General features: G+C 43.7%; 1 long non-coding RNA gene across 2 annotated transcripts; it reads right to left on the minus strand.

The window, feature by feature from the left end:
• Positions 1–453: 453 nt before the first annotated feature.
• Positions 454–7,594, minus strand: Gm34960. Of its 2 annotated transcripts, XR_001785042.2 has the most exons (4): positions 7,048–7,594; positions 4,843–4,925; positions 1,042–1,176; positions 454–856 (listed from the first exon to the last, which is right to left on the minus strand). It is a non-coding gene; the product is annotated as a predicted gene, 34960 (long non-coding RNA). The 2 variants fall into 2 exon arrangements; XR_377026.3 differs by having other exon boundaries at positions 454–1,176.
• Between the last annotated feature and the right edge of the window lie 329 nt (positions 7,595–7,923).

Below are 7,923 nucleotides of genomic sequence, written 5' to 3' on the forward strand. Positions count from 1 at the left end.
ACACATAGATTACATGCAGACAGCGTATGCAACTCCCACGTTACAGAGTATATTGCTGGCAGGAGACATCTCTGCCTTAATTAGATACTGAGGAACTGAACATACAACATCTGAAGATTAGCATTTCCAGAGACCAGCATCCAGCTCCAGACACTGAAAACTGATTTCTCCTCTTCCATCCATGTATTTCCAGTGTTGATGCTATAGGAGATCTCTCATCAGAGTAAAGCCTGTCTTGAATGTTCCTTTGGGCCCCAACCCTACTGTGGGCACAAAGATGTTCCCAAACAGGAATGACTAGCAAGAACTTTATTATATCTGGGAATATAGTAAAACCATAAACCCAAAACTATACCCTCTAATTTCTCCAATTTGGATTCTTAAAATCCTCCAGGCAAACCCCTAGCCACCCAGCATGCTGTGGTGTGTGCTTGAATACTCGGTTCTCAGATGGCGGAACTCTTTTAGAAGGTTGTGGAAGATTTTAGGAGGTGGAGTCCTGCTGGGGGAAATGAGTCTCTAGGGACAAGTCCTGAGATTTGATAGTTTGGGTCTTTGTTCTACCTTCTGCTTTCTGAGAATGGATACAATGAGACCTGCTGCCTTATGTCCCTGCTGCCCTGTGTGTGTATGTGTTTATGTATTACAGTATCCCTGTAGATATAGATGAGATGAAACTTATTGGTGAGAAGACTAATGAATGAGACACATTTTGTCTGGTTTTTCAATGCCAGTTGCTATTTATGTCTTTTTCCTTTGTGGCCCAACAAACACTTTTGATGTGAGGTTAAGATGGCTGACGGTTGCCGAGCAAGCCAGCAGGACAGTTGCAGAGGGAGAGTAATGGACTTCAACCCTAGAGACAGCAAAACAGAGTGCTCAGCTGGAAAGGATTTTCATCCACTCTAGAGTTACCCAATATTGAAAGAGTGTGGATTCCTTGCCCCAGGTCGTTCTGTCCCAACCTTCCAGGCACTTGGGGGCCCTGGTGGTGCCAGGCAGATGGAGTTACAGAAACAATCACCCAGCCAGAACACTCACTGCCATGTGTCAATGGATTTGTTGGGATTGCGCTTGCCCAAACAGGATGGGGTGTTTTAATGGCTTCCACTTGGTTCCATATGGCCCTCGATGCACATACTCCCTGTGGTGGGTTTCTCTTGGCCAAACTTCTTTCTGTGAAATTTATTAAGAGGGGAAAAATTGAGTAATGATGAAACCCCAAACCCTCACTTACTAGAATCTGGCTGAAGAAAGGAAAATCCTATTTAAAAAATATGGAAAGAACAGATGAAGGGAAACTGCATAGCACCTTTCCAGCCCTTCACCACAACCTCAATAAAATAATCATTTCGTGAAGCCATTCGCACTGCACTCTGTGTTTCCATCAATATGGTTGAAAAGACTGTGTCTGCGGACATAAAGATTACTTTGTATGATCCAAAGTACTCAAGAATGGATAATTTATAAAGGAAATAAATTGATTTCTTATATCTCTGAATCTTGGTAAGTTCAAGTGCACTGATACTGGCCAGTTTGCTGAATCTTGTTTGAAACATCCCATAATGAGATCGTGAAAGCACAGAAATGGGGTCTCTTTTATCTTCGTATGAAATCACTCTCTCAGATGGTGCAGCCTCGTATCCCCAACCAATCATAATTGCCTTCCAAGATAACATTATCATACAAAGTTAAGGCTATTACTAATACATAAGCTTTAGGAGGAATACATTCAAACCATAGTTAAAACAGAAACACAAATATTAAATCTGTTTGAAATGTTCATTACTGCAGTTCCAGGTTCGCCCCATCGCTGTTGAGTTATTGGTTCACAACTTCCTAACCGTGGATCCTTGAGCACAGCACTCAACAAATAGGTTAGTTTCCTTTATGTTAAAATTCTGTCCTTCAAATCTCAGTCTCATTGGGCTCAGTGTGTAAGAAGAAGAGTAGAGCACATTATCCAAAGTAGATAGAAAACTTGCAAAAATAACTGCTAGAAGCTAAAACTAATAGTGTATCAACTCTTAGAAGAACAGAAGGGAGAGGTAGGATTAAATACTAATCTTTTTAACTGAAAGATTAATAGATGTAATCTATAAGTGGTAGATTTAAAAACAAAATGTATATATTAATCAAGTTTGGTGGATTCTAAAAGACTCCCATCAGCAGTGGAAAGAGTTGGTCCTATAGAGTGGTCAGCAAAGTAGCACAGAGTATTGCTTCTCATCAAGATCTTTTCTATACTCATTAGTTGACAGCTGTCTGTTAATACATGCATTTCTACTGAATAACGATATAAAAATAAGAAATAGTTAAAATCAATAATGAAACAAAATGAAAAGAATACAAAATATAATTTTAAAAGTCTACAAATGCCTACTTTTTAGTAAAAGAAAAATATGTGTGGTCCATGGCTCAGGGTGGACCTAAGCTGAGCCAGGGTGTCTGGAGCTTTGTGAGTCCCTCTGGTCAATTCCCAGCGTGTGTGCATGGGCAGAGCTCCTGTGGCTTCCTGAGTGGGAAGGCCTCACACAGGAAGCAGTGCTTCCTACACTTGGACTTCGACAAGACAGGGGATCTGGAAAGAAGGTGTAGAAAAATTTCTCTGAAATAATTTCAAAGAACCTTAACATAAGGCAACTGCCTTAAGGTTCCTCTTGTTCCAGCTCAGCCAAACTGAGAGAAAGACCATGGGGAGGAGCTTGTTGCCCCGCCCCCAACCCCCCCCCCCCCCCATCCAGCTCAGTAAGCAACAGAAACTCTGGCAGTTTTTCAGCTTGGAGAGCACCAGGAAGTGATACCCCAAGAGACAGAGTGATATTCTGAAGACCACACCATGGTGTCATTGACATGCGGACGTCCTTCCAGGACACAGACCTCAGTGGCTTGCACAGGACACCTCTCTGCCTTCCTTGAATGCTGGGACTACTTTAATTCTGGACCGAGATTCTGAAGTATTAGGGATAGGGCCTGAAACAAGCAAAATTTAGGCAACCACGTACTACCATTTGGTTCTCTAATATCCCTAGAGATTGGTTGATATATTGAAGACTTCGTCACTGGCTTGGTGCCTTTAGGAAGGTGTAGACACTTTAAGAGGTGTGCTTAGAGGGCGAGTTTTAGGTCGCTGTGGGTGTGTTCTTGAAGGAGATTATGGGATTGCTGACTTGACTTCTTCTCTCTGTCTTTGCTTTCTGACCACCAGGAAGTGAGTCGGTTGCTCTGCCACACACTCTCACTGTGATGTATCTTTCCCAAAGCAACCAGCCAACCAACAGAGACCAAGGCCTCTGATACTATGAGCCCAGGTGAACTCTGTTTTGTGAAAAGGATTTCTTTCGGGTGGTAGTTGCTAAGCTAAGCCGCATCAGCATGACCCTGTCAACTGTCCTGGGACTGGAAAATGCCCTAGAATCTGGGAGGAAATTTAGGTAATGGTTACAGACGACCCCTGTTCCTCATCCTCCCTACTCAGGGTGAATTTATAACATGTTTAAGAAGCCCCAGCCTGGAGACAGCCACAAAGCTCCAGTTGTTCACTTTACACTCCTGTGACAACTCTTTATCTTACTTAATAGTTTCTTTAACATGTCACTCTCTCTAGGTTAGATATGAAATGTTTATAATTGCTGAGCTAGCCAGTGCTTTCAGTGAACCTATCCACGGCTAATTAATAATTGTAACAAAGCTGCATGTATATAAGCAGAATCAATGCTTATTTAGTTTGTGTTCTTCGTATGTGCTGGGGATTTAAGAGCACCGTGTAAGCTAGGTCGGTACTCTCATGGACTATATCTCTAGCATTCACGGTTCCATTTTAAATACTGAGGGATGAGCTAAACTTTGACTTGTCCTTTATGTGTAACAGCTTACTCAGGGGAATTCTAAGGCAGAATTGGCTAAGATTCAGAAGGACCTACCAGAAACTTAGATGGTGTCATTTTAGAAGACATGAAAATGTGATCCTATTGATAGAAATTATTTTAACTCACATTCCAAGTTCCTAATAAAGGAAGTGGTGATGATGGTGACCATGATAATGATGGCAGTGGTGGTGACTATGATAGTGATGGTGATGATGATGGTGGTGATGACGACTAAGATAATGATGATGTTGAAAGTGATAATTTGGATTTTCCTGGTAACTTCTACCAGACATTTATAGTGAAGCCATATATATATATATATATATATATATATATATATATATATATATATATATATTTCAAAAAGTGAAAAAAAATCTGATGCGTGGTTAAAGTAAGTTTCTTGGAGGTAGGAGGGAAGAGAGTAGTTGAGTTGGGCATATAGGTTTCTGATTCACTTATTCGGGAGAACCTGGAATCCAGTTACCGAGATGGAGAAAGATGTGGATTTGGAGAGAAAAGCAGATTTGGAGAGAATAAAGTCTTCCTCTGAGGATATGCACAGTTTGAGAAGTTCATCAAATCCCAAAGACTACAGATAAGAATCAGGAGTTCAGAAGGAATAGTTCGAGAACAAATATGTGTTACTGTTCATACAGAGCTAACCAATTCAACGTCAAGTTTAGGGACTTAATAAATGCAGAATGCAATCTTCTCGACTGATTGAGCTTCATGTGACACTTCAGTATTCCCTTGTGATTTTAGGGTCTTTAAATAAGAGTACAATCCAGTGCTCTTCATATCCTCATGGGAGTTTTTCAGCCATCCCAACAAGCTGATTTTCAACACTCACCCAGATGCTGTTGTACAAACGCTGTGTACATCAGCAGTCGTTTATTTTCCTTTATGTCCCTGTGATAAATATGCTGACCAGAGCTTTGGGGAGGAGAGGGTTTATTTGGCTTATACTTACAGCTCACACGAATCATCGAGAGAAGCCGGTGTGGGGGCATAAGTTGAAACTGGAAGTAGCCAGTGTAGGGACATAAGCGGAAACTGGAAGCAGTCAGTATGGAGCCATAAGCGGAAACCGGAAGCAGCCAGTGTGGGGACATAAGCGGAAACCAGAAGCAGAAATCATAAATGATCCCTTCTTACTGGATTGTGTTCAGCTAGTTTTCTTATACAGCTGAGGTGGGCTCTCTAATGGTGATGCCAACCCACATCAATCATCAGTCAAGACAATCTCCACAGACATGACCACAGGCCAATCTGATCAGAACCAATTCTTCTACTGAGGTTCCCTCTTTTCAGGTTACTCTACCTAGGTTATAGAGAGTAGGATCAAACTGACATTAAAATTAGACAGGATATATTCGATTTTCCCTCCAAGGCCTAGTAACCATGTTCTGTTGCTCTGGGCTTGCCTATTCTGGATATTTTGCACCAGTTAAGAATGTAATAGGTAGGCTGCCTTCTTTCTCTTAGTATAAGCTTTATAGGCCAAGTATGAACTTGTGCCATGTATCAACGCCTCATTCATTTTGTATGGGAATATCATTCCATTGCACGGATGTACATTCAGGGCATTCACCCTTAGGCCACTGTGCAGTTGCTGTTGAATCATGCATCTCTGAACTTCTGTTTTCATGTTTTCAATGAACATATTTTTCTCTTGGATATATACTTGGGAATGAGATTTCTAGCCATTTAGAAATCAGCCAAATTTTTACCAAAGTGGCTATGCCCTTTCCCATCTCATCAACCATGGATGAGAGTTAAGTTTCCCCACACGCTTTCGAGCCCTTGATCACCTGGCTTTGCATTTCAGTCTTGATAGTGGAAGTAGCATCTCACAGCGGGACTCTCTTGGCATCTTAATGGCATGAAACATCTTCCCATGTGTTGTGACAGTCGTTACATGGACTTTGAAGAGATGTCTGTACAAATACTTTCCCCACTTAAAGAATCACTAGTCTTGTTATTATTGAATGATATGTTCTTTATGTATTCTACATAAAGGTCTTTCTATGAGATATATGACTGGAGACATTTTCTCTTGTTCTGTATATTGTCCTTTCATGATGCTCCACTGGAAACATAAAACCTTTAGTTTTGTTATTTGGTTACTATGCTTTTGTTGTCACTAAGAAACCATTGCCTAACTCTAAGTCACAAAAGTTCAATTTTATGTTTTCATTTAAGAGCTTATTGGTTTTCTTTTCCTTTTTCAAAAAAAAAAAAAAGTATTAATTCTTTGTTTCACATCATGCATCCCAGTCTGGCTCATTCCTCCATCTCCTCATATCCATCCTTCATCCTTAAAACTTCCCCCAAAATAAACACACACACACACACACACACACACACACACACACACACCAAAGCATAGGCATTATCTCACTGTGGAAACTAGTACATCACAATGTATCCCACAGTCGATCCCTCTGTCCACACATCTTCACCAGTAAATGCTCATTGTAATGAGTCATTGGTGTGGTTCAAGATCTCTGGCTTCTGTGACACTATCCATATTGGATCCTCACTGGGACCCCTCCAAGCTATTCTGTGTTACACTGTGTCATGGAGATTCTGTAGCTTTGGATTAGGAGGACTGGCCCTTTCACATGTACCACCCATTTGTGTGGATTTTGGGGTGGGGCAACTCAGAGTCCTAGATCTGGGCCCGGGTGATAGCTTAGCTGGTCTGCCTGCCAACTTTCCCTTATCCACATCAGCAGGGTGAGCTTTCCAGCATGGATCTGAGTAGGCCTCCCAAAGCCCCATCAGCAGGAAGGGGGGTTAGCTCTCCTGCTCTCTCCTGCTCTCTCCTGCTCTCTCCTGCTCTCTCCTGCTCTCTCCTGCTCTCTCCTGCTCTCCTGCTCTCTCCTGCTCTCTCCTGCTCTCTCCTGCCCTCTCCTGCCCTCTCCTGCTCTCTCCTGCTCTCTCCTGCTCTCTCATGCTCTCTCCTGCTCTCTCATGCTCTCTCATGCTCTCTCCTGCTCTCTCCTGCTCTCTCCTGCTCTCTCCTGCCCTCTCCTGCCCTCTCCTGCCCTCTCATGCCCTCTCATGCTCTCTCATGCTCTCTCATGCTCTCTCATGCTCTCTCATGCTCTCTCATGCTCTCTCATGCTCTCTCATGCTCTCTCATGCTCTCTCATGCTCAAGGGTGGCTCACCTGTGCTGTCGCCATCAGGGTCACCTCCCAGGCAAGGTGTAGGGACTGGTCTTCCAAGTGCTGGAGCTGGTGTCAGGCTGGGCCAGCTCACCGACACTCATGACTCCAGGGTCAGCTTTCCCAACTGCTGCAGGTGGTTAGGGATGGGGGAGGGGCATCGTTTCTGCACCCATGCCACTGCACAACAGACTAGTGGAACAGACAGCTCTCCCATGCTCTCACCCTTGGGACCAGCTCACCTGTGCCCAACCCCCAACAGGAATCAGTTCTGTGCTGCTCAGGCACGGTGCAGGACCCTCTCTCCTGAGTGCTGTACCTGGCGAGGAGCAGGGCCAGCTCTCCCACATTCATGACCCTGTGGGCAGCTTTCCTGACTTCCAGAGTAAGGAGTCAGCTCTCTTACATTCTCTCCCTTAGGGCTGGCTCACCCATGCCCCTGCTACTAGGGCCAGCTCTACTGTGCTGCTGGGATGAGACACAGAGCCTGGTTTCCCAAGTGCAACAGCTGGTGAGAGGGGATACCAGCTCTCCAAAGTGTTACAGACAGTGAGGGGTGGGGCCAGCTCCTTACACTGCAGAGCCAGGGACCCAGACATGACTCTCAGTTTCACCTTGGGCTGGGCTCTCATAACAGGCTACTCCTCCCCACCCTTGAGTCTCCAGTTCCATCTCGTGAAAGTGAGAAAGAGCTGCCCACTACGAAGCACATGACTTTCTCCATCCCAGTGATAGCTTTTATCTTCATTGAGGCCCATGATTTTCTCCACTCTGCCTGAGATATGAGCAATAAGGAGAGTTGAGCATAAGAAAGAGCTGGGAGGCTTCAGAATTCCTGAATGAAATTTAATTCCACCATCACCCGGTGGAGCTTACATG

Source organism: Mus musculus, chromosome 5 (assembly GCF_000001635.26).
Source record: "Mus musculus strain C57BL/6J chromosome 5, GRCm38.p6 C57BL/6J".
In the NCBI taxonomy this organism is placed as follows: Eukaryota; Metazoa; Chordata; class Mammalia; order Rodentia; family Muridae; genus Mus; species Mus musculus.